Source organism: Mesocricetus auratus, unplaced genomic scaffold, assembly GCF_017639785.1.
Source record: "Mesocricetus auratus isolate SY011 unplaced genomic scaffold, BCM_Maur_2.0 Super-Scaffold_100033, whole genome shotgun sequence".
Lineage (NCBI taxonomy): Eukaryota > Metazoa > Chordata > Mammalia > Rodentia > Cricetidae > Mesocricetus > Mesocricetus auratus.
The window spans coordinates 4215575-4243474 of record NW_024429213.1 but is presented as its reverse complement, the minus strand read 5'-3'; the positions used below and the strand labels follow the sequence as shown (position 1 = coordinate 4243474).

Sequence of the window (27900 nt, the reverse complement as noted above, 5' to 3'; positions counted from 1 at the left end):
TTATGATAAGAGATAAGCTACATATAAAACTTTGGACTCACAAGGATGGTATGGATGATATTTTCTTTAAATCTTGCTAAAATATTGTAACTATGTTCTTATTTGATAACTGTTCTGTTATATACAATTTGACTATGTTAAAGTTAAGACCTTTCTTTTGTTTAAACAGAAAAGAGGAGATGTTGGGGAAGTCCTGTTTCAATAAAGCACTGCTGGCCAATAGGAATCTAGATAGATGGGACTAGGAGTCCAGGAATACTCTGGGAAGGAGAAACACAGAGAGTCAAGATGTAACGCCATGGGGTAGGAAGCACGGAAAGTTCTCCGGTAAGAGAAATACTTAGATTAACAATTATGGGGTAATTACTTAAATCAGAGCTAGCCAGCAAGAAACAAGCAAGGCCAACAGCTTCATCATTAATATAGCCTCCTGTGTGTTTATTTGGGACTGATGTGGCTCTAGAACCAGGCTGGCGGGAAGGCTTCTCTCAAGGAAAAAGCTTCTCTTTACAGGGTTGTTCCATTTTTTTTGTATCTGTTGAGGTATGCTACGTTTTTGAGTATGTGGTCGATTTTAGGAAAGGTTCCATGTGGCACTGAGAAGAAGGTATATTCTTTTGTGTTTGGATGGAATGTTCTATAGATGTCTGTTAAACCCAATTGGGTCAAAACTTCTGTCAGTTCCTTTGTTTCTTTGTTAAGTTTCTGTCTGGTGGTCCTGTCTAGTGGTGAGAGTGGGGTGTTGAAGTCTCCCACTGTAAGTGTGTAAGGCTTTATTTGTGATTTGAGCTTTAGTAATGTTTCTTTTATGAATGTGGTTGCCTTCATATTTGGGTCATAGATGTTCAGAATTGAGACTTCATCTTGATGAAATTTTCCTGTGATGAATATGAAATGACCTTCTTCATCTCTTTTCATGGATTTTAGTTTGAAGTCTAATTTGTTAGATATTAGGATTGTTACACTTGCTTGTTTCTTGGGTCCATTTGATTGGAAAATCTTTTCAAAACTCTTTACTCTGAGGCAATGTCTGTCTTTGAAGTTGAGGTCTGTTTCTTGTATGCAGCAGAAGGATGGATTCTGTCTTCGTATCCATTCTGTTAACCTGTGTCTTTTTATAGGCAATTTAAGACCAGTGATATTGAGGGATAGTAATGACCACTGATTGTTAATTCTTGTTTGTTTTGGATTTTTTTTGTTGTTGGTGGTGTTGTGTGTGGATTTCCCCTCTTTTTGGCTTTTCTTTTTTTTTAATTTTTGAATTTTTTTTCAGTAAAATGTTCAGTTGAAATTTCACTCAATTACTTACTTTATACAAAGTGAAGTGGAGAATTGAAGCAATTATGTACATGATTCAAACAAAAAGATGACCTCTTTGACCTCAATTATAGTACCTGTGTATTTTAAGCAAACTGTGAGTTTTGCTTGAAAACTGGAAAAAATGTTAGTGCTAAATATTTACAAATGTAACATTTACTCAGAAAACTGCTTAAATCTTTCAACTTCTCCTTCGGTTTACATTGTCTGAATGTTAACTGAAACTAGTGATAACTAATGAAATGAGTGATTTACTGATTTTTGTTATGAGCTTATTAGGAAAGTGGGAAACATGACAGATTCAAGATGTCTCGTATACTTATTGTTAGACATTTTTGTACAGGTGCTCCATAATGAAAATGGGACTCTAAAATTAGCATTTGAGGTGGAAGCAAGACAAACAATGGGGAGCATACTAATAAGCAGCCACAAACAGGGGTGGTGGAATAATTATAGGGCCCCTTCCACAGTGCAAACATGCATTTTTATTCCAACATCAGGTAATTGAAACTATAAGCAGAAACAAAGCAGCAGTATTCTTTCATAGCTAAAAGTGCTTTAAAACAATAGAAAGTACAACATAATTAATTTTTTTAACATTACTTAGAAAAGCAGGAATCCAGGATGGCAAATAGAACCTGATAATGTGACGATGGTGCAAGTTACAGAGTCAGTGAATTTTGAATTTTAGAATTGATGGTATATTTAAACCACAAGAAACAGACCATATGGCCACATGTGAGAGGACAAACCAATAGCAAAATGGACATCCATTGGAATAATTGAAATAACTAAGCATTTATAAAATACCCTTCATCATCAACCTCCTCCCCCTCAAAATAATGGGAGCCATTATCTTTTATATTTCTAAAAAACACTCTACATACTACATATAATTAATTAAATAAGTCTAGAAATTGAAAAAATGAAAGCTAAGACAACAAAAGTGACCAAAATCACACAGAATATGGTGCATACAAGTCTCTCAGAAGCTAAATCATCCTGTTACTTGCCAATGAGAAAAGGAATATTGAGGCATTTCATCAAAAGAATTATTAATTAATAGATGCTACCATTTAAAAATAAATTTATTGTTTTATGACAGCTTAATTTGGAATCTGATTTGGCTCATTTGCATTGAGAAAATATTTTAAAATTTGGTGCATAACTTTGTATGGTTATAGAAAAAAATATGAAAATCCACAAATATTGTCCTTGATATATGTAATTACATCAATATCGTCCTTTTTTATTTTATTTTCCAGTTTAAATTTAGATAAGAAACAAGGTTGCTTCACAAGTCAGTTCCAGGTCCCTCTCCCTTTCCCTCCCCTCCTCCCGTGCCCCCCCCATTATCCCCTCATTCCCCCAGGGAGGGTGAGGCCCTCCATGGGGGTGTCCATAGTCTGTCATTTCATATAGGGCAGGGCCTAGACCCTTCCCCAAGAGTTCAGGGTGAGAGTGCACCTCACATTGTTCTATGGGAGTCCAAAGTCCGTGTGTATACTTGGGATGGGTACTGATCTGCTGCCCAAGGCTCAATAGATTCCCTAGGCCTCCTCACTGACACCCACATTCAGGGGGTCTTGATCAGTCCCATGCTGGATTCCCAGGCTGATGCCTGGGATTCAAGAGTTAACCTTTGTCTGGTCAGCTGTTTCTGGGGGTTAAACCAGCCCAGTCTTAATCCCTTTGATCATCAGTCCTCCCTCTCTGTTACTGGCTTTCTTGAGTTCAGCTCAGTACTTAACCGAGGGAGTCTGCCTCTTCTTCGATCAGCCACTAAATGAAGTTTCTGTTTCCCAGACCCTCTGGCCATAGGATTGTAGGCTGGCACTCCCCAGATCTATGTCTAAAATCCATATATGAGAGAGTACATGCCATGTTTCTCTTTTTGTGACTGGGTTACCTCACTCAGAATGGTTTCTTCTAGTGTCATCCATTTGGCTGCGAATCTCATGATTCCATTGTTTTTTTCTGCTGAATAGTACTCCATTGTGTAAATGTACCACATTTTCTCTCTATGGATTTAAGTTTTGTGCATGGCGATAAACATGGATTGATCCGCATTCTTCTACATGCCAGTCTCCAGGTATGCCAGCACCATTTGTTGAAGATGCTTTCTTTATTCCATTGTATATTTTTAGCTTCTTTGTCAAAGATCAGATGTTCATACGTGTGTGGGTTAATACCCGGGGTTTCAATTCGATTCCACTGGTCTACCTGTCTATTTTTGTGCCAATACCAAGCTGTTTTCAGGACTATAGCTCTATAATAGAGCTTGAGGTCAGGGATGGTGATGCCTCCGGACGTTGCCTTGTTGAACAGGGTTGTTTTGGCTATCCTGGGTCTTTTGTTTTTCCATACAAAATTGATTATTGTTCTTTCAAGGTCTGTGAAGAATTGTGCTGGGATTTTAATGGGGATTGCATTGAATCTGTAGATTGCTTTTGGCAGGATTGCCATTTTTACTACATTGATCCTACCTATCCAAGATCATGGGAGATCTTTCCATTTTCTGAGGGCTTCTTTAATTTCTTTCTTTAAAGATTCAAAGTTCTTACGATACAGGTCTTTCACTCGTTTGGTTAGCGTTACCCCAAGGTATTTTATGTTGTTTGTGGCAATTGTAAAGGGTGATGTTTCTCTGATTTCTTTTTCAGCCCTTTTATCATCTGTATATAGTAGGGCTACTGATTTTCTTGAGTTGATCTTGTAGCCTGCCACTTTGCTGAAGGTGTTAATCAGCTGTAAGAGTTCCCTGGTAGAGTTCTTTGGGTCATTGATGTAAACTATCATATCGTCTGCAAACAGTGAAAGTTTGACTTCTTCCTTCCCAATTTGTATCCCCTTGATCCCCCTTTGTTGTCGTATGGCAATAGCTAGAACTTCAAGTACCATGTTGAAAAGGTATGGAGAGAGTGGACAGCCTTGTTTTATTCCTGATTTTAGAGGAATTGTGTTGAGTTTCTGTCCATTTAGTTTGATGTTGGCTGTTGGTTTACTGTATATAGCTTTTATTATGTTTAAGTATGTCCCTGTTATCCCAGATCTCTCCAAGACCTTTATCATGAAGGGGCGTTGGATTTTGTCAAAGGCTTTTTCAGTATCTAGTGAGATGATCATGTGATTTTTGTTTTTCAGCTTGTTTATATGGTGGATTACGTTGATGGAATTTCGTATGTTGAACCATCCCTGCATCCCTGGGATGAAACCTACTTGATCGTGGTGAATGATTGTTTTGATGTGTTCTTGGATCCGATTTGCCAGTATTTTATTGAGTATTTTAGCATCAATGTTCATGAGGGATATTGGTCTGAAGTTCTCTTTCTTAGTTGTATCTTTGTGTGGCTTGGGGATCAAGGTTATTGAAGCCTCATAGAAAGAGTTTGGCAAAGACCCTTCTGCTTCTATTGTGTGGAACACTTTGAGAAGAATTGGTATAAGCTGTTCTTTGAATTTCTGGTAGAATTCTGCACTGAGGCCATCTGGACCTGGACTTTTTTTGGTTGGGAGACTTTTGATGACTGCTTCTATTTCCATAGGGGTTATAGGTCTATTTAAATTGCTTATCTGTTCTTGATTTAGTTTTGGCAAGTAATAGCTATCCAGGAAGTCATCCATTTCCTTTAAATTTTCGAATTTTGTGGAGTACAGGTTTTCAAAGTATGACCTAATGATTCTATGGATTTCCTCAGAGTCTGTTGTTATGTCCCCCTTTTCATTTCTGATTTCGTTAATTTGTGTGTTCACTCTCTGTTGTTTGGTAAGTTTGGACAAAGGTTTGTCTATCTTGTTGATTTTCTCAAAGAACCAACTCTTCATTGCATTCTTTGTATTGTTTTCCTGGTTTCTACTTTATTGATTTCAGCCCTCAATTTGATTATTTCCTGGTGTCTACTCCTCCTGGGGGAGTTTGCTTCTTTGTGTTCTAGAGCTTTCAGCTGTGATGTTAATTCTCTGGTATAACTGTTCTCCTGTTTCTTAATGTGAGCACTTAGTGCTATGAACTTCCCCCTAGCACTGCTTTCAAAGTGTCCCATAGGTTTAGGTATGTTGTGTCTTCATTCTCATTGAATTCGAGGAAGTCTTTAATTTCTTTTTTTATTTCCTCTTTGACCCAGGGATGGTGCAGTTGAGCATTATTCAATTTCCATGAGTTTGTAGGTTTTCTGCAATTTGTGTTGTTGTTGAATTCTAATTTTAAAGCATGGTGGTCTGATAAGATGCATGGAGTTATTCCAATTTTTTTTGTAGCTGCTGAGGTTTGATATGTTGCCAAGTATGTGGTCGATTTTTGAGAACGTTCCATGTGGTGGTGAGAAGAAGGTATATTCTTTTTTATGTGGATGAAATGTTATATAGATATCTGTTAATCCCAGTTGGGTCATTACTTCTATTAGACCCTTTGCTTCTTTGTTGAGTTTCTGTCTGGTATTCCTGTCTAGTGGTGAGACTGGTGTGTTGAATTCTCCCACTATAACTGTGTGGGGCTTTAGATGAGATTTAAGTTCTAATAATGTTTCTTTAACGAATGTGGATGCCTTTGTATTTGGGACATAGATGTTCAGAATTGAAACTTCATCTTGGTGGGTTTCACCTGTGATGAGTATGTAATGACCTCCTTCATCTCTTTTGATTGATTTTATTTTAAAGTCTAGTTTGTTAGATATTAGGATTGCTACCCCTGCTTGTTTCTTGGGTCCATTTGATTGAAAAAAATTTTTCCCAACCTTCAACTCTCAGGTAATATCTGTCTTTGAGGGTGAGGTGTGTTTCTTGTATGCAGCAGAAGGAAGGGTTCTGTCTTCGAATCCATTCTGCTAGCCTGTGTCTTTTTATGGGTGAGTTAAGGCCATTAATATTGAGGGATATTAATGACCATTGATTGCTCATCCTTCTTCGATTTGCAATGGTTGTTGTTGGTGGAATTATGTGTGGAATTTCACCCCTTTGTTCTTTTGGCTGTTGGTAGAGAGGGATTCTCTAATGCCTATGTTTTTCTGGTTGTAGTTAGCTTCCTTGGGTTGGAGTTTTCCTTCCAAAATTTTCTGTAGGGCTGGGTTAGTGGACACATATTGCTTGAATCTAGTTTTGTCATGGAATATCTTGTTTTCTCCGTCTATAGTGATTGAGAGCTTTGCCGGGTATAGTAGTCTGGGCTGGCATCCATGGTCTCTTAGTGTAGGCAGAATATCTATCCAGGACCTTCTGGCTTTCAGAGTTTCCATGGAGAAATCAGGTGTAATTCTGATAGGTCTGCCTTTATATGTTACTTGACCTTTTTCCTTAGCTGCTCTTAATATTCTTTCTTTATTCTGTATGTTTGGGGTCTTGATTATTATATGGCGAGGGAATTTTTTTTTTGTGGTCCACTCTATTTGGTGTTCTGTAGGCTTCTTGTACCTTCATTGGCATGTCTTTCTTAAGGTTGGGAAAGTTTTCTTCTATGATTTTGTTGAATATGCCTTCTGCCCCTTTGAGGTGGATTTCTTCTCCTTCTTCTATACCTATTATTCTTAGGTTTGGTCTTTTCATGGTGTCCTATATTCCTGGATGTTTTGTGTTAAGGATTTGTTGGATTTAAGGTTTTCTTTGGTTGATAAATCCATTTCTCCTAGTGTATCTTCAACACTTGAGATTCTCTCTTCCATCTCTTCTATTCTGTTGGTAATGCTTGTATCGGTAGTGCCCGACTGTCCAGCTTTTCTATTTTCTGCCTTTCTTCAGATTGTGTTTTTTTAATGTCTCTATTTCAGTTTTCAACCCTTGCAGTGTTTGCATTGCTTCTTGCAATTTTCTGTTTATCTTTTCGTCCATTTGTTGCCTTTTATGAATTTTTTGGTTTGTTTTTTCTTCCATTTCTTGCATTTTTTGGTTTGCTTTTTGTTCCATTTCTCGCATTTTGTGCTTTGTTTCTTCTTCCATTTACTGCCTTTTTTGGTTTGTTTCTTCTTCCATTTTTTTTCATTTTTTGCTTTGTTTTTTCTACCATTTCTTGCATTTTTTTCTTTGTTTCTTCTTCCATTTCCTGTCTTTTTTGGTATGTTTCTTCTTCCAATTCTTGCATTTTTTGCTTTGTTTTTTCTTCCATTTCTTGCATTTTTTGCTTCGTTTCTTCTTCCATTTCCTGCCTTTTTTGGTTTGTTTTTTCTTCCAATTCTTGCATTTTTGGGTTTGTTTTTTCTTCCATTTCTTGCATTTTTTGGTTTGTTTTTTCTTCCATTTCTTTGAGGGATTTTCCTATATCCTCTTTTAGGGCCTCTATCATTTTCATGAAAGTGCTTTTAAGGTCGTTCTCTTCTGCTTCGTTCGCATTGGAATGTTGGGGTCTTGCTGGTGTAGAGTCTCTAGAATCTGGCGGTGTCATATTTGTTTTTCTGTTGCTGAGTGTGTTTTTGTATTGTCTCTTTCCCATCTCTTCTTCTAGTGGGTGCAGAAAGAGCCCCTTACTGGTCTGGGGACCAGAGTTGCCTTTTGGTGGGTGCTAGCAAGTCCAATAATCTGGTGGTTCTTCTATTCCTTGTCCAAGTGCTGGCCCCTGGGGTGGAGAAGAAGAACAGGAATCTGGGGCGCTTAGCCTCCTGCCTGGTCCCCTGGACCCTATGCTGGGTCCTGTTGTACCTGATCCAGAACCGCTACTCAACTGGTCTCCCTGGCTCCTCTGGTTTCCTGGTCTCGTTGGCGGAAGAGAAGACCTGGAATCTGGGGTGCTTGGCTCCCGCCGGGATTGGGAGCTCTGTGCAGTTCCCAGGCAATCTGCAGGTACTGGAACACAGGCTGGGAAGCCAGCCTGTTTACCTGATGCTGCTGCAGGAACAGCTGCTTCCCTGGACTCCCCCAATATCTTCCTTTTTAAGGTAGTAAGGAAAATAAACATGTATAAAGACTTTTGTAATCAATAAAAGCACATACATGATTCTTTGTATTGTTTTCCCAGATTCTAAATGGGACAGGATCTCCTGGGCAGATTGGGAGCATGAGGGGAGGGGAAAGGGATCTGGGAAAAAGAGAGGGGGAGAGGAGGACATGGGGGAGCAGGAAGTTTGAGTCAGGGGAAAAACAGAGGAGAACAAGATGAGAGATATCATAATAGAGGGAGTCATTATAGGTTTGAGGAGAGATCTGGCACTAGTGTGATTTCCAGAGATCTACAAGGATGACACCAACTAACAATCTAAGCAATAGTGGAGAGGCTACTTTTAAAGCCTTTCCCCAATAATGAGATTGAAGACTACCTTATATGCCATCCTAGAGCCTTCATCTATGGCTGATGGAAGCAGAGGCAGACACCCACAGCTAAACAGTGAACTGAACTCTTGGAACCCAGTTGCAGAGAGGGAGGAGTGATGATTAAGGGGTCAAGACCAGACTGGTGAAACCCATAGAAACAGCTGACCTGAACAAGGGGGATCCAGCCCTTGGACCCCAGACTGATAGCTGAGAGGCTAGCATGGGACTTATCAGACCCTCTAAATTTGGGTGTCAGTGAAGAGACCTTGGCAATCTATGGGGCCTCAGGTAGAAGATCAGTATTTATCCCTGGCTATGAATGGACTTTGGGAGCGCATTCCACATGGACGAATGCTCTCTCATCATGGACACATTGGGGAGGGCCTAGGCCCTGCCCTGGATGAAATGACAGACTCTGGAGATCCACCATGGAGGGCCTCACCCTCCCTGGGTAGTGAAATGAGGATTGGGTGGGGGGCTAGGGGTGTTGGAGTGGGTGGGGGAGGAGGGGAGGGAGAAGGAACTGGGATTGACATGTGAAACAAGCTGGTTTCTAATTTAAATTAAAAAATCAGAAACAAAACATAAAAGTATATACATGATAAAAAGAACACTCTTTGATGTGCTTAAAGTTATTTGGAGAGGAACCAGTATATTTCATCATGATGCATAGACACATGTAATGACAACAAAGAGTAGACAGAGGTTTGTAATTATTTTAGATTTATTTTTATGTGTGTGAGTGTCTACCTGCATGAATATATATTCACCTTGTCTGTTCCTGGTGCCTGTGGTACCCAGAAAAGGACTTCAGAGCTCCTGAAACTGAAAATATAAAAGGTTGTAAGTCACTCTGTGGGTATTGCAAAGCAAACTCAAGTCCTCTGTAAGAGCAACAAATTTTCTTTTTTTTATTAAAAAATGTTATTTTTAAATTTAAATTCAAATTAGAAACAAGGTTTCTTCACATGTCAATCTCATGTCCCTCTCCCTTTCCCTCCCTTCCTCCCACCCCCTCCCACCACCCACCCAATACCCACTCCTTTCCCCTGGGTCTTCTGGCTTTTCATAAGGTGAGATTATCTATTGCCTATGTTTTTATGAGTGTAGTTAACTTCATTTTTAAAAAACATTTTTTATTATTTTAATTTTAAATAGCTTGTTTTACATGTCAATCCCAGTTCCCTCTCCCTCCTCTCCTCCCGCACCCTCCCATCCGCCCCATCCTCCCACCCTATTGCCAATTCCATCCACATAGGGGATATCAAGAGTCTGTCACTTCACTCTGGGTAGGGTCCAGGCACTCCCCTAAGAGTCCAGGCTGAGAGAATATCCCTCTTTGTGTTATGGACACACGATATCTGTTAGTATTCGAGGGACAAACACTGATCCACTGCTCAGGACCCCATAGGTTGCCCAGGCCTCCTCACTGACTCTCACATTCAGGGGGTCCAGATCAGTCCCATGCTGGCCTCCCAGCTGTCGGTCTGGGGTCCAAGAGCTCTCCCCTGTTCAGATCAGCTGTCTCTGCTGGTTTTGCCAGCCCATTCTTTGCCAATTTGCTCACCGCTCCTCTCTGTTGCTGGGTTCCTTGGGTTCAGTTCAGTGTTTAACTGTGGGTGTTTGCCTCTGCTTCCATCGGTCACTGGATGAAGGCTCCAGGATGGTTATAGACATCAAGTTCATTATCAGGAATGGGCATTCGAGGTGGTCTCTCCACTATTGCTTAGCTTGCCAATTGGTGTTATCCCTTTAGATCACTGGAAGTCACAATGGTGCCTGATCTGTCTTCTAACCTATGATTCCCTCTTCCCCCTATCCTACCCCCTAGTCAACCTTCCTGTTCCCCCATGACCTACTCTCTCTTCCTCTTCTCCCCCTCTCTATTTCCCAGCTTCCCTTCCTCCCACCCCTCGCCTGTTCCCCATCTTTTCAGAGGATCTTGCCTCATTTCTCTTCTCTTGGGTACCATACATATCTTTTAGGTTCTTTCCTGTTTCCTAGAATCTCTGTCAGTGGAGGTGCAGACTGGCACTCTCCTGATCCATGTCTAAAATCCATATATGAGTGAGTACATACCATGTTTGTCTTTTTGTGACTGGCTTACCTCACTCAGGATGGTTTCTTCCAGTGCTATCCATTTACCTGCAAATTTCAAGATTCCATTGTTTTTTTTATGCTGTGTAATACGCCATTGTGTAAATGTACTACATTTTCTCTATCCACTGTTCAGTTGAGGGGCATCTAGGTTGCATCCAGGTTCTGGCTACTACAAATAATGCTTCTATGAACATAGTGGAGCAGATGCCCTTGTTGTATGAATTTGCCTCTTTTGGATATATGCCTAAGAGTGGAATTGCTGGGTCTTGTGGTAGATTGATTCCCATTTTCCTGAGGAATCTCCATACTGATTTCCAAAGTGGGTGTACGAGTTGGCACTCCCACCAGCAGTGGAGGAATGTTCCCCTCTCTCCACATCCTCTACAGCATAAATTGTCTTTGGTGTTTTTGATTTTAGCCATTCTGACAGGAGTAAGATGGTATCTCAAAGTTGTTTAGGTTTGCATTTCCCTGATGGCTAAGGATGTTGAGCACTTTCTTAAGTGTCTCTTGGCCATTTTAGCCTCCTCTATTGAGAATTCTCTGTTTAGTTCTGTACCCCACCTTTTAATTGGGTCCTTTGTTGTTTTGGAGACTTGCTTCTTGAGTTCTTTGTAAATCTTGGAGATTAGCCCTCTGTCAAATGTGGGGTTAGTAAATGTCTTTTCCTATTCTGTGGACTGTCCACTCTCTCCTTATCTCTTCAATATTGTACTTCAGTACTGTGCTTGAAGTTCTAGCTACAACAATAAGGCAACAAAAGGAGATCAAGGGGATACAAATAGGAAAAGAAGAAGTCAAGCTTTCACTATTTGCAGATGATATGATAGTTTACATAAGTGACCCAAAGAACTCTGCAAGGGAACTCCTACAGCTGATAAACACCTTCAGCAAAGTGGCAGGATACAAGGTAAACTCAAAAAAATTCAGTGGCCCTATTATATGCAGACGATGAAGTGACTGAGAAAGAAATTAGAGAAACCTCACCTTTTACAGTAGCCATAAACAGCATCAAATATCTGGGGATAATGTTAACCAAGGAAGTTAAAAACCTGTATGGAAAGAACTTTGAGTCTTTAAAGAAAGAAATCAAAGAGGATACCAGAAAATGGAAAGATCTCCCATGCTCTTGGATTGGTAGGATCAACATAATAAAAATGGCAATCTTGCCAAAAGCAGTCTACAGATTTCTACAGATTCAATGCAATCCCTATCAAAATTCTGGCACAATTCTTCACAGACCTGGAAAGAACATTAATCAACTTTATATGGAAAAACAAAAGGCCCAGGATAGCCAAAACAACCCTATACAATAAAGGAACTTCAGGAGGCATCACCATACCTGACTTCAAGCTCTATTATAGAGCTATAGTCCTGAAAACAGCTTGATATTGGCACAAAAATAGGCAGGTAGACCAATGGAACCAAATTGAAAACCCTGATTTTAACCCACACACCTATGAACACTTGATTTTTGACAAAGAAGCTAAAACTATACAATGGAAAAAAGAAAGCATCTTCAACAAATGGTGCTGGCATGACTGGGTACTGGTCTGCAGAAGACTGCAGATAGATCCATGTTTATAGCCTTGTACAAAACTTTAGTCCAAATGGATCAAAGATCTCAACATAAATCCAGCCATACTGAAACTCTTAGAAGAGAAAATGGGAGATACTCTTCAACGAGTTGGTACAGGAGACCACTTCCTGAACATAACACCAGTGGCACAGACACTGAGATCGACAATTAACAAATGGGACCTCATGAAACTAAAAAGCTTCTATAAGGCAAAGGACACAGTCGACTTCATTGTGTTTGAGTTTTCCTTCCAGAACTTTCTTTAGGGCTGGATTTGTGGATATATATAGTTTAAATCTGGTTTTGTCATGGAATATCTTGTTTTCTCCATCTATAGTGATTGAAAGCTTTGCTGAGTATAGTAGTCTGGATTGTCATCCATGGTCCCTTAGCATTTGTAGAACATCTATCTAGAACCTCTGGGTTTCAGAGTTTCTATTGAAAAGTCAGATATAATTCTGATAGGTTTGCATTTATATGTTACTTGGACTTTTTCCTTTGCTGTTCTTAATATTTTTCTTTATTTTGTAAGTTTGGTGTTTTGATTATTATGTGGTGAGTGGACATTTTTTTGTGGTCCTGTCTATTTGGTGTTCTGTAAGCTTCTTATATTTTCATAGGCATGTCCTTCTTTAGCTTGGGAAAGTTATCTTCTGTGATTTTGTTGAATATGTTTTCCTTGCCCTTGAGCTGTATTTCTTTGGCTTCTTCTATACTTATTACTCTTAGGTTTTGTCTTTTCATGGTGTCCTATATTTCCTGGATATTTTGTGTTAGGGATTTGTTGGACTTAAGATTTTATTTGGTTGATGACTTTATTTCCTGTAGTGAGTTTTCAACACCTGAGATTTTCTTTTTCATATTTTGTATTCTATTGGTTATACTTACATCTATAGTTCCTGATCCTTTACCCAGCTTTTCTGTCTCCAGCTTTCCCTCATTCTGTGTTTTCTTTATTTTTTCTATTTCAGCTTTCAAACCTTGAACTGTTTGAGTTGTTTCCTTCACTTGTTTAGTTGTTTTTTCTTGGTTTTCTTTGCTTTCTTTAAGAAATTTATTTCTTGAATATTTTTCCTCCATTTCCTTTATTTTTTAATTTGTTTTCTTCTCCCATTTCTTTGAGGTATTTTCTCATTTCCTCTATCAACTTCATAAAGTTGTTTTTAAGGTCCTTCTCTTTTGCTTCATCTGCCCTGGTATGTTCAGGTCTTGCTGGTGTAGAGTCCCTAGAGTCTGGTGGTGTCATATTGGTTTTTCTGTTGTTGAATGTGTTCTTATATGGTCATCTTCCCGTGGGTTCAGGTGGGGTGTCTCTCTCTCTCTCTCCTAAGGGATCCCTAAGCTTTTGTTATTGAAGGAACCAGTCCCTCTTTGTGGCAAGGAACCAATCGGATGTTAGCTGTTGGGGCGGGGCAAGTCTGGGTGTGCTTTATGGACAAGTGCACAACAGTGTTGTGCAGAGCATAGCAACTGCCCTGGGAGGGCCTATGGGCCATAACAACCAGATGGCCAATTAACACAGGGCAGGTCATCCAAATGTGGAAGCACACCAATCCTGAGACTGTTGTGTACCCTTAAACACTCCTGTTAAGCTGCCCTATAAGATCCCTGCCTCGTGACTTCTCAGGGTATTTTTCTCCAGCCATCTGCTTTGGTGGATGGATCAAAGGTCCGAGCTATTGGGGTTAGCTCATTAAACAACTATAATAAAAGACTCTTTGCTTTTGCATCGAAATGGGCCTTTTGGTGATTTGGGGGTTTAGAATTTGGGCACAAAAGTTATCACTCAAAGCTTTTTCTACAATGTAGATTTCAGTAAAGATTACAAACAATGACAATGCTAATATGTCTAAAATCTTATCTCTTTTACAAACTTAAAAAATTCATGTAAGCTTCAGGAAGTCATGAGACTTGGATCCACTGATCACAGGTCAAATGGAGTCCAGAAAAGTTTTCCTGTCAACCAACAGCCTAAGTTTCCCCATCTGCTTATTCCTGAGGATAGATCTCTTTCTCTCTGTCTTTCTCTTGGTCTTGGGAACCCCACCCCAACTACTACCAGGACCATGGGTTTGGAAATTTCAAGTATATACCCAAGATAAAATTTTTTCCATAAGGTCCTTAACTTTACCTTATTTCCCTAGCCTACATCTATTCCAGCAGATTTCCAAACAACTGTAGACTGCAAACTGCTCCAAACCTTCCAAACTCTGGTGTTTCTTCAGAATCTGCATCCTAGACTGCTCCAAAGCTTCTGTCTGGATTTCACTAGTCCCAGCTGGTCCCACAGAACCTAGGAAGAGAGCAAAACAGATGTTTCCTAGTCTGAACTCCTTGCTTCCTTTCTAGCTTTGATCAGCATTCTAGCTTTACTGGACCCTGACAATGATGCCCCAATTTTAGCAGGAAGCAGTTACAGAAGAAATGACATTTCCCCTTAGCATCAAGAAAAGACTGGAATGTCAGATACCATAGGAATCTAGAAAAAGTATCACTCAGTACCTGTGGACACTCCCAGCACTTCTTATCTGAACATCTCCAGCCTGGTGACTGGGTTTCCCTTCTCTTAGTTTCTGCCCCCCTATATTACTCAGCCATTTTGAATAAGTGCTTTCTTGGCCCATACACTCTCCTGGTCTCTTGGCTCATGGTTCCTTTCTTGATCTGATTGCCTCCCTTTCTTTTCCTTTCTCATTCTCCCCCCTCTCTTTCCTCTCATGGCCTGGTTCAGTTTAGACTCTTCTAGATGCCTCTGGCTATTTTCTCCCTCATACTTATGGAGCAGTCTGACTCCATCTTAAGGTTAGAAGTCATTTTGTTATAACATCAAAATAAGTTCATTCCTGTTTATGGCAAAATTCAAGTTTCATCTTGCTTTAACCTGTTACTGCAATTTGACATGTTCCCCAACCTATGGGGTTTGAGTCCTCACCTTGAACATACCCTGAATTCCACCTTGAAAATATAAGGTGTTCTGCCAAGGAATCTTGAGATATCTTGATATGTTCTGCCAAGATGATTTATTTATTTATTTTTAGTTTTTATGAGACAGGGTTTCTCTTCAAACTCACAGAGATCCTCCTGCCTCTGCCTCCCGAGTGCTGGGATTAAAGGCATGCTCCACCACCGCCAGGCCTGCCAAGATGATTTATAATCAAATCTATTATCTGCTTCTGTAAAATTTGCTTGACAAGTCCTTATATTACCAAATTCCTCTGAAAAATACCAGTTTGCATCTTTTTACCTATAAAAGGGGCCCTGAAAACCCATATTGCTCTCTCAAATCCCGTTTTGGAGAGTTAGTTCAATGCATAATAAATAAAACTTGCTTAATTGACTTTAATTTGGGTGGTGGTCTTTATTCTCACTTGGTGGGATTAACAATATCTAAGAAAAAACCCTCTCCTTAACCATACCTAGAAACATCCACATCCCTATTTTCATTCAGTAAGGATCACACCTGTCTGTCGGTATACTGAAAAACATTTAGAATGAGTTCAGGGTTTATCTTAGCTTAGTTGCTTTTGGGTACTTGAAGAGAAAAACTCCCAAGATGCCCAAATAAGCCAAATGGAATCTTTATTCACCATCAGCCAGACTACCATAAGAAGAGTTGCCAGCCTTGACCTTCAGTTTTTACAAGGTTTTAAAAAGATTTATTTATTTATTATGCATACAGTGTTCTGTCTGCATGTATGCCTGCATTCTAGAAGAGAATGCCAGATCTCATTATAGTTGGTTGTGAGTCACCATGTGGTTCCTGGGAATTGAACTCAGGACCTCTGGAAGATCTCCCAGTGCTCTTAACCTCTGAACCATCTCTCCAGGCCAGTTTTTCTAGTTTTTAAGGACATAAAATACAGAAAGGCAGTTCTGGACATCTTCAGAAAGCAGGTGTTGTTTACAAAAAGTGGAGACACAGCAGTTAAATCATTAGACTTTAGCTCAGGGTCACATTGCACAGGAATTTATGGTTGGTCCAGAGAACAACTTACCATAGGAATTTTGCTGGCCAAACTGATCAGAGACCAGTTTTACTGCCCCCCCAAAGATAGTTTAATCTCTTCAAGTATTCTTAGGAATACGTACATGAGATGGCATATCTATAGTTCAGTAGCTCACTGCATAGTAAAGTGGTGGTTGTAATTTCTCCTCCAAGATCCATTAGTTCCATAGCCCTGGATTATTGGCTAGGTTTCTAGTATCAGGCATGGTTTCTTTCTTGTTGAGAGGATCTTGACTCCAATTAGAAAGCTATCAGTTACTGCAAAAGTATGTGTGACACTTCTAAACCCTTAGCGTTATTGTGCCAAGCTGGTCCTCGTGGTTCATAGGCATCATGGCTGAATAGGACTGTTTGTTCATGCCCTCTCTTGGAAGCTTGCAGGGTTCCTTCTGGTACTATGAGAGTTATTGCTCAGAGAGAAGTCATTCATTCTAATTAGATACATCTCAGGAGTCTCTGGGTCTTGTGTCTGAAGCACATCTTTAGCATCTTTAGCAATAGGGACTTAGTTTCCACCTCTAGCATATAAACCAAGGGCAACAGCAATAATCCATAATGTTTTTGGTAATTTTCTTGGACATCCCTGACCAACAATTCAAAAGGAGGTATCTTGCATTAGATAGTCCATGGCTCTTGGGTGTTCTTTGTTCAGATGGGAAATTTTCATTTAAACTATGAATGTATATGCATATACAAACACATGTATTATAGGTAGTTTTATTTAGTTCCTTTTAACTTTTTCAGATATCCTTACATTTATTTTACCCTCCTTTCTCCTTCTGCATTTATCTTTATTTACCTCCCTAATTAGAGCATTCTCCCCCAACCCTGTTTTTCCCATTTCCCCAATCTGATCTCTTGTACCCTGCTATTCCCCTTTTTGCTCCTCTACCCTTCCCCAAACCTTGTGCAATGGTTCCTTTTTACTTTCCTGGTTTCTGTAGTTACTTCAGGTTATATACTCTTTCCTGGAGAATTGGAGCTAAGAGTCTCAGATGGGAAAGAACATGCGATGTTGGTCTTTGTGGGTCTGGGTTATCTCAGTCAATATGATCTTTTCCAGTTCCATCTATTTACCTGAAAAAGTTCATGATTTCAATTTATTTTACATCTGAGTAGTGTTCCAGAGTGTATATGTCCTACATTCTCACTATCCATTTGTCAGCCGAAGGACATTCAGGATGTTTCCAATTTCTGGCTATTTGTGAATACAGTGACAATGAACACAGCTGAGCAAATATTTGTGTGGTAGGATGTTAAGTAGTGGTATAACTGGGCCACATGGTAGATTTATGCTTAGTTTCTTGAGAATTCTCTACACTGATTTCCAGAGTGGCCAAACCACTGTGCAATCCAACCAACAGGTAACGATTGCTCCCTTTCCCCCACATCCTCACCAGCATTTGTTGTTGTTTTCTTGATTTTAGCTATTCTGACTGGGGTAAGATGAAATCTCAAAGTTGTTTTGATTTGCATTTCTCTAATTGTTAGGAACAATGAACATACTTTGAGATATTTCTTAGCCATATTTTCATTTTTTGAGAACTCTTGGTTCAGCTCTCAGGCTGATTTTTTGAATAGGTTCTTTTTTCTTTCTTAAGTGCTTTACATATTCTGGATCTTAATCCTCTGTCAGATGTATAGCTGACAAGGATTCTCTCCTATTCCGTGGGGTTCTTCTTCACCTGGTTGATTATGTCTTTAGCTGTGGAGATGAGTTTTTTTATTTTTATGAGGCTGCACTTGTCATTGTGGGCCTACTCAGGAAGTAACTTTTTATATTAAAATCATGCAGTATACTCCTTATGTTTTCTTCTAGAAGTTTCAGTGTGGCAGATTTCATGTTTAGGTTTTTATCCACTTGGAGCTAGTTTTTGTGCAAGGTGATAGATATGCTGTGGTGGGGAGGTCTCTGCAAATACCACAGTCAGCAGAGGAATGATATGTAAGAGGCAAGAGATAAATACAGTTCAGCATGACCTAGTGAGCAAGTGCTGATTCAAACTTGTAGAATCTGACCTCGGGCAGTTTATCTTAAGCATATTTAAACACAGTACAGTTTGGAAAAATGTTTGCTGGTGTAATGCAATGCCCTGGTCACAAGGCAACATAATTACATTGAAACTCAACTCTAAGTACATGCCACTTTTTATTAGAAGATGAGTTCTAGAGATAGGCTACATGTATTATCTTAAGGACATATGGAGGACCTGGTGTGGTCTTGGTCATATACATAGCATGGAGGTCATTTGGGCTACTATCCCCCTCCATCCCTGGTTGTGGGAGCTTGGGGGAGCCCTTGGTCATGCAGATAACACAAGGGTCATATAGATTATTTAGTATTTCTAGTCCTGATTGTGGGAACTTGGTATAGCCTGAGTCTTCAGATAACACAAATCACAAGGCTATTAATCACCTCTATTCCTAGTCTTCTGTATAGTAAAACAGATTATACATCTCTTTTCTTGAAAAGGCCACTCTGTGTATTTAGTATTTCTAGCTTTCTTAGAGCTTATCTTTGAAGGCAAGGACCTTTGTGCTCTAAACAATATGAGTCTAATTTCATTTTTCTGTATGCAGATATTGAATTTTCCCAGAACCATTTCTTCATGATGCTTTCTTTTTTCCAGTGTGGTGATATATTATTTATGATTTATTGAAGTTTGCCTGAGGATTCAGAAAGCAAAGCCAGCCTCAAGCTACAGAGATCAGGCAGTGGTGTTACACACCTTTAATCCCAGGACTCAGGATTAAGAGGGAGACGGATCTCTGTTAGTTCAAGGCCACCCTGGACTACCAGAGAGTGAATCAGAGCTCATGCATTTAATCCCAGGATTTGAAAAGTATAAAAGGCAGAGGCATTCAGTCTGAGAGTCTCTAGCCACGCTGAGGAGAGCATAGCTGTCTGAGTGAATCTGAGGAGCAGTGAAATAGGGAGCAGTTTGAGGATCGCCCCTTTGGTCTGAGCTGAGGTAGATGTAAGAGCTAGTGGCTGACTGCTTTGCTTTTCTGATCTTCAGGCCAGTTTTAATAGATCATAAATAATATATCACCATACTCCAGGGTATATTTTTGGCATCTTTATCAAATATTATGTGGCTGAAGTTATGTGTGCTTAAGTTTGGGTCTTTGATTTTGCATTTATGTTTTTGTGCCAGTGCCATTTTGTTTTTATTACCATAGCTCTGAAATATATATTGAGATATGGAAAGATAATTCCTGGGGTTCTTTTTACCCTTCAGGATTGTTTTGGACAGCTATCTGGCTTCTGTTCTGGTTCCATATGAATTTTAGAATAGTTTTTCTATTTCATTGAAGAATGAAGTAAGGATTTTGGTTGGTATTGCAATGAATCAGCAAATAGCACCTGTAAAATAGTTATTTTCACAATATCAATTCTGCCAATTCATGAGCGTGGTGTGTCTTTCCATTTTCCAGTGTCTTTATGTCTTTATTTCAGAGGTTCACTGTTTTCATCCGAAAGGTCTTCACTTCCTTCGTTAGATTTATTCCCGGATAGTTTATTTTCTTTAAAACTATTGTGAATGGGAGTGTGTCCGTGATCTCTTTTTCTGTACTTTTGTTAGTGGTGTATAGGAAACTTTACCTGTTTTGGTATTAGAGTGATACATCCATAGATGGATGTTGCATGTATTTATTCTTTCTTTCTCTCTCTTTCTTTCCTTCTTCCCTCCTCCCCTCCCCCTCCCCTTCCTTCCTTCCTTCCTTCCCTCCTTTCTACTTTCTTTCTTTCTGTTTAAGAAGACTGTTTAAGAAGATCTTCTTTTAAAATTTGATAAAATTCCGCTATGAATCAGTCCATTTGGCTCTGGACTTCTTTTTTTAATTATTATTTCACATTCTCTTCATTTCTCCTGGTTCTGTTTAGACTGTTGACTTCTTGGTTTAATTCTTGTAGTTTGGCTCTATCTAGAAACATCCATTTCTTTTAGATTTTCAGAAATAGTGGAATACAGGTTTTTAAATTATTACCTTATGATATTCCAAATTTCTTTGGTATCTGTTATAATATTTTGCCAATCATTTATGATTATGTCAATTTGAAACCTCTCTTTCTTTCTTTTGGTTGGCTGGACCAGAGATTTGTCAGTCTTGTTTGTCTGCTCAAAGAACTAGTTATTAGATTTGCTGATTCCTGTATTGTTTTCTTTGTTTTTATTTCATTGATCTCTGCTCTGACTTTTATTATTTCTTGCCATTGACAGGGTTTTGATTTAGTTCATTCCTATTTTCTCAAAATTTTGGGTTACATCATTAAGTCATTTATTTGTGTTCTTTCTGATTTTTAATGAAGGCAATTAGAGCTATAAAGTTCATTTGTAGGAATGTTTCCAATATGTTCCATAGGTTGTTGCATTGCGTTTTCATTTTTATTTAGTTCCAGGAAATATTTTATTTCTTTCGATTTCTTCTTTGACCCATTCATCATTCAGTAATGAGTTAGTTTCCATGACTTTGTGCATTTACTAGAAAGTTGTTTACTGTTGGTTTTAAGATTTATTGCATAGTGGTCAGATAGGATACAAGGAGCTTTATATTTTTTTAATTTGGGAAGGTTTGTTTTGTGTGCCAGGGTATGGTCCATTTTAGAGAAGCTTTAGTGTGGCTGGTGAGTAGTATGTGTATTCTTTGGTGTTTGGGTGAAATATTCTGTAGATATTTGTTAATTTCATTTAATTAATGAATTTATGCAATTTAAATTTGATGTTCCTCTGTTTATTTTTTTTGTCTAGTTAACCTGTCTATTGGAGAAAGAGGGTCATTGAAACCACTTACTATTAGTGATTGATGCTAATCTGTGTCTTTAAATCTACTAGTACATTTTTTATGAAATCTGGTGCACCAGAGTTCAATGCATATGTTTAAGATAGAAATGTCTTCTCGGTTAACTGTTCCCTTGATTAGAATGAAGTGTATCTCTTATTTCTTCTAATTAGCTTTAGTTTGAAGTCTATTTTGTCAGATACTAGGATAGTGACTTGCTTCCTGGTCCCATTTGATTGGCATACTTTCCCTATTCCTTTACTCTAATGTAGTGCCTATCTTTAAAGCTAAGGAGTGTTTATTGTAGACAACAGATAGATTGATTTTATTTTTTTGCTCCATCCTGCCAGCCTGTGTCTTTTGATTAGATAATTGAAACTGTTGATATTTAAAGTCATTACTGAAATTTTTATATTAACTGTGGTCATAGTGTTGTTGATTTTTGGTGTTGTTGTTTGTGTTTTCAGTGGTACTTAGTGTTTTAGTAATTACAGCTTCATCGTTCTTTCCAAAGTCTCTCTGCTATGTTCATTCCTTTCTTCAGCCCAAAATATTGCTTCCTAAATTTTTCTTTAGGTTTGGTTTGTTGGATATATTTTGTTTTTTGTTTGTTTGTTTATTTTGGTTTTGGTTTTCAAGACAGGGTTTGTCTGTGTAACAGCCCTGACTGTCTTGGAACTCACTCTGTAGACCATGCTGGCTTTAAATTTACAGAGATCCACCTGCCTCTTGAGTGTTGGGATTAGATGTATTCACTAACTCCACCCAGCTGGATATAAAATTTTTAGGGCTGTTTATATTATAGGACATTTTTATCTTTCATTCAAATAAAGTATATAGTTATGCTGGGTATATTAATCTAGGTTTACCATCATGGTCTTTTAGAACTTGTAATACATTGCTTCAGGCTCTTTCTCCTTATTTTTAGCGCATGGTTTCTTTGTGCCCTCTTAAAATTCTTTGAATTTTGTGATGATGTTTATGATAGTTCTTTTGAATTCTGTGTCCTGGAAGGTTTTAGAGGGTAGAGCTTACCTAGATCTTTCATATTGCTTGTCCTTTTTTCATGAGAGCTGGACATGTGGAAACTGTGGAATTATTTTATTAATCCTGTGTCTGATTTGAAGTCTGATATGAACAGAATAGGTTGGGGCAAAGAGAGAATATGCCAGTGGGTTGGGTCTTGACTTTGGCAGTGGCAGTGGCAGTGAAATGAAGCTTGGTAGACAGAGGAGACTGGGATGATTGTAGGATGTATGTCCTGGTTGAAACCTGGAGTGTAGAGGCAGATCTACCTGGGTGGCCAGTTAAACCTTTGTCTTGGGAATAGGCAGGGTAGGTCCTGGCAGAAGCCTAGAGGTTGGTTTTGGCATGGGCAGGGGTGGTTGGGTTAGGTAGAGACACTGGATGTGAGACCTGAGTTATATTTGTCATGTTGGAAAAGGTGCATGGTAGGGATGGTCAGGAAGATTAAGTGGGCTGCAGCCTGGAGAAGGATGCAATTTATCTGGCTATGTGGAGAGGTTCTGCTGAATATATTGTAAAACTTGTATTTATTTTATGTAAGTGTTTTGCGTGTAGTGCCCACAGAAGTCAAGATTCCATGGAACTGGAGTTACAGAAAGTTGTGAGTACAATGTGAGTGCTTGGAATCAAATCAAGTTCCTCTGGAAGAACAGCTAGTGCCATTAACTACAGAGCCGCATCTCACACCCTTGATTAATATTTTTGTTTAATTCCCTTCCCCCATGCCTAGGTAGGCCCCAGTAACTACTTCATACTCATGCTGGTCCTGGCTTGTTTGTTTATTTTAAGACTTGAAAGGAACCCCAGACAAATCTCCAGAGCATTTCCTTCTGCTCTGGTACTCTTCCCTGAGAACTTTTAGTCGTTTTGGATTCCTTGAAATTTCAACTGAAACTTTCAAGGGAACAATTTGGATGTTGCCTAGAAACTCTTTGCTAGCACTAAGATGGTACCACTCTAATAGAGTTAGGGTTTCTCAGGGATCACTTATTTATTTTCATTTTCAGAACTTAAATATCTGAAAACAAGTTTTATGCATTTTGTTCAGTTATTTTACTTGTTTCAGACAAAAGAGCAAATAAATCCCTCACTCCATATTTGCTGGAAGCAGAAGTCTATTTTCTTTTGCTTTGCTTTTTTTTCCTGTTGTAAACTAATTTTTAAATTTCTGTTACTAGTGGGCTGGACATTGCAGTGCATGCTTATAATCTTAGCACTAGAAAGGCAGAAGCAAGCAGAACTCTGTGAATTCAAGGTTAACCTGGCCTATATAGTGCTTCAGGCTAGCCGGGACTATGGAGTGAGATCTTGTCCTAATAAACAAACAAATGAAAACAAAACAAAAAAACCAAAAATGTTATTTGAATAGGGTTTTGTAGGCAGGCTTTCTTGAACCACCAGCCCCAAAATCATGACACAGAGACTTGTTATTAGTTATGAAAGCTTGGCCTTAGCTTAGGTTTGTTACTAACTAGCTCTTATAGCTTAAATTAATCAATTTATATTATAATGTCTTTCTGCTGCCACGTGGCTCATAGCTTTTACTTTTCTTCCTGCAGTTCAGCTTCCTCTCCATTTCCTCTGGCATCTCTCCTTCACCTAGATTCATCGCTTCCTATTTTCTCTCTGCCAGGAAGTCCTGTCTGGAAGTCCTGTCTAACCATTTCTTGCCTAGCTATTGACCATTCAGCTCTTTATTAAGCCAATTAGAAGGTGCCTTGGCAAAGACACCTCTTCATAGTGTACAAAAAGATTATTCCACAACATTCCCCCCTTTTGTCTAAATCAAAAGAAAGATTTTAACTCTGACACAGTAAAACTATATACAATTATCAGGTAAGAATTACATTCATGATGTTCAGTCCATTTGCTTTTGACAAATTCAGAGAAAATACCATTACCTATCCTATCTTGGTGAGTCCACAGTTTTGTACCTAACTCACTTTTTATCCTAACTTGTATTACCAATACAAGACTATTTTTTTAGATCTCAAAACATTTTCTTAGATAAACAATTTAAGCTTTTTTGTCTCTCAACTTTATACACTTTACATCTCTCTTTAGTGAGTTTCTTTTTTGAATTTGATAACAAGGAAAACTGTAACTATAACTATCTCATCTTCAACCTCGTCAGAGACCCAAGAAGGATATAATATTGCCTGAGTAAAAGAAAGTGTAGAGCAAACAACTTCCAAAACTATAGAAATGTCAGGAGTAGCTGGCTGCCTGGACAGTCACCCAGGGTTTTTCTGCAATGTTGGAGCATCCAACTTCAGCCTACAGGCCTAGAATATCTGACAGACTTTTCTGTGAAGCAACCTTGTCTTGGAAAAATTCAGCAGTCTCTTTGTGTCCTGCTTGTTCAATTTGGACAGCATGCTATCAGCAATCTAGGTAAGGGCAGTTTCTTGCCCAGTGGCTAATTTTTGTCTCAAAGAAAATAAATGCCTTATGGAATTTCTTTAATACATATCATCTTTTCTGAAGTAGATTGGTGATGCCAGAAGCAGACATGTCTCATTGTCATAAAAAATCCTGTGCTATTAAATCATCTTAAATGCCATATTCTGTACCTCTCTGGAGTGTTTGGACATCACCTGTCTATCTAAAATATATCTCTGCTTGACCCTGAAAACACACCTTACCTCACTACAAGTGTGATCGTAATAGGTGACTAGCTACTAGCCTGCATTTCTTTATTATCCTAAATAGTTTGTAATAATAGCTTTCAAGGACTAGAAATTTGCATTACATTGTTAAATGAGCTGCATAGGTACAATACCTTAAACAAGAGAAGAAACATATACAGCATATTCTAACAAACATAACATTAAATTTATATCAATATAAAAATCCATACCAATGTATAATATTTAAAATTAATAGTTGCTTTTTAAGTTTAAAAGTAGGTCCAATAATCTGCCCTTTTATCTTACCATTCCTATATTTCTCCTTTTCTTTTCAGGAGATCCCTGGCTCTAATCTTCTTTGCTTAGTTTCCTCCATGACTATGACCAATAACAACTTGCAATCAACCCCCTCAATGAGGATAAACAAACAAAAACCATCCACCTCACCTATTGGGGATGTGGGTATCATGTTTTATAGACTGCTTCCTGTTGTCTGGACATGACAGCTTCTTTAGGAGACCTTAAGAAAATTGAGAGAATGGTCAAGCCCTGGGAGAGCTAGCTGTTGTGCAGTTTCTGTGTGATGGGAAAGTTCAGGGTTTATCTGAATTCCTAACTGGAGTAGTCTATGAGGCTTGACCATCTCAGCTAGTCACCTTGAAATTGTTCTGAGCAATTTGCAGTCCAAAGCTTATCTTTGGGTGGTGCTTGTCAGAATAATGGCACATTACCACAATCCAGGTGGAATCTTCATTGTGGGTCCTCATCATATTTTTGCTGTTAGGAATGGTTATGGTTCACTACAGAAAACTTAAAACACTTTAAATGTTATATGCAGCAGATCTCAGAGAGGCTGAGACTGTCAATAAAGGTTTCTTTGAATCTGAGGGCAAGGTAACTACTAGCTGAGCAAAATTAGCCATAGTGATTCTGTAGGACTGAGGATAGAGAGACACAGGAAGTAGTAGGGCAGGACTTAGAGACAGTCCTAGCCCTTTTAGATAAAGAAGTGAGGAGAGAGGGGGGAGGGGAGGAGGGAGAAGAGACAGAGAGGGAGATGGAGAGGGAGAGGGAGGCCGAGAGAGGAGGTAACTGGTCCCTTTACTGCCTCTTCTCTAGTCATTCAGGTTCTTACCCCAATATCTAACTCCTGCATTTGTATTGATAAAGAATAATCAGATAAATACTTCAGTGTTTTGTTTGATTGTGCTGGCTAATAGTTTCACAATGCTATATATGCATTGTTTTATAGTTCAAAAACTAGTGTCAAACCTTCATCCAGTGACTGATGGAAGCAGAGACAGATACCCACAACTAAACACTGAACTGAACTCCTGGAACCTAGTGACAGAGATGGAGGACTGATGAGCAAAGGGGTCAAGACCATGATGATGAAACCCACAAAGACAGCTGACTGGATAAGGGGGAGCTCTTGAATCCCAGACTAATGCCTGAGAGGCCAACAGGGGACTGATCCAGACTTCATGAATGTAGTGTTAGTGAGGAGGCCTCAGAATTCACTGGGGCCTAGGGTAGTAGATCAGTGTTTATCATGTTTTATGAATGATCTTTAGGAGCCCATTCCAAATAAAGGGATGCTCTCTCAGCCTGGACACATGGGGAAGGGCCTGGGTCCTGCCCTGGATGAAATGACAGACTTAAGAGGTTCCCCCCCAAGGAGGGCCTCACCCTCCCTGGGGAATGATGTGGGGATTGGGTGGGGGGGCTGGAGGAGCTGGTGGAGGGACTAGGGAGGAGGGGAGGGAGAGGGGGCTGGGATTGACATGTGAAGCACTCATGTTTCTAATTTAAATTAAATTATTATCATAAAAAACTAGTGTCTTATTTACTTTTCTGATGTTGATATAAAATACCCTGACAAAAATAACTTAATGGAGAAAGGGTTTATTCTGGTTCACAGTTCAAGAGTCCATCATGTCAAGAAAGTCACAGTAGCAGGAGCTTGAAGCAATTGGTCATATTGTATCCACAAGTGCTACATGCTTGTGTTACTTTTTCCACTTTTATGTAACCCAGTATCCACTGGGAATGGGTTACATAGAAGACTAGGTAGGTCTTCCTACCTCAACCTTCTCAAGATAATTCCCCATAGCATGCCCTTTGGCCCATCTTCTATGTGATTCTAGATATAATCAATTTGAGATTTGAGATTAACCATCACACTGACATAACATTGACAATTAACCTAAACCTATACTGTCTTATTTTGTTTTGAGATCCTGGGAAAGAAACTCAGGGTCTTATATTTGCTAAACTTGTAATTTACCATTAGTAGATTCATTTGTTATTGTACACAGAATTCTGCTATGTAGCACAGGCTGTCTTAGAACAGGAAAAACAATATCTGTTTTAGGTTTTGTTTCTGAGAGAAAAATCTTCCCTGGCCTAGTGGTACTCTTTCGGCTTGAATTACTCCACTGGTAACAAACTTAACTGCTTTATACAATGTCAACAGCTAACATTATGATGCAGGATGTTAAGAATTTTCTTGTTTTTGTATGGATGGGATTTTAGAAAGGGTTGAGGACCTACCTGAAAGGTACTTCCTACCCACGATGGTGATTATTAGTTTCATAATCAATATACTTTTGCTAAAGAAATGGCTCAAAAATAGGACTAAACTTATACAGGTCATACAGTCATCACAGGATAGCTTTGAAATCTTAATACAAAGAATTCAGGAAATGCAAAATTCCTTGCAGGAGAGTAAGAAAGGGTTGGTAGAAAATATTCAGGATATTAAAAATGATAATGTAGGTCTGACGAACAGGTTTAAAGAGACGGAACACAAAATTGAATTACTTTCAGGAAAAATGTGTTCCACAGATAGAATTGAAAAATTGGAACATAATGTTGAAACATTTAACAAAAAACACTGTTCCATGTTTGATGATTTCACTAGCAAATTACAAAGACTGGAACATAAAATTGAAATGCTAACAGAAAAGAATTGTTCCATGTCTGAGAGCAATGATAAACTAACTGATAGAATATCATTTGTGGAAGGCAGTTTACATGCTATTGAGGTACTTTCTAAGGATGAGAGTATTAAAAATTTGGAATCACGTGTAAATGATGAATGTAAAAAAATGAAAGATTCCATGACGTCCTTAGAAAATTATTTGTCCCAAGAACTTCAAGAGCTCAGAGAAACAATGATGAATAGACTGCAGGATTTAGAAGACGTTCAATCTGATACTTCA

The 27900-nt window shown here is 38.8% G+C and overlaps 1 long non-coding RNA gene across 1 annotated transcript; it reads left to right on the top strand.

The window, feature by feature from the left end:
- Positions 1 to 268: 268 nt before the first annotated feature.
- LOC121135249 lies at positions 269 to 25988 on the top strand. The gene is made up of 3 exons (XR_005872446.1): positions 269 to 327; positions 25012 to 25134; positions 25929 to 25988. It is a non-coding gene; the product is annotated as an uncharacterized LOC121135249 (long non-coding RNA).
- The last annotated feature ends 1912 nt before the right edge of the window (positions 25989 to 27900 follow it).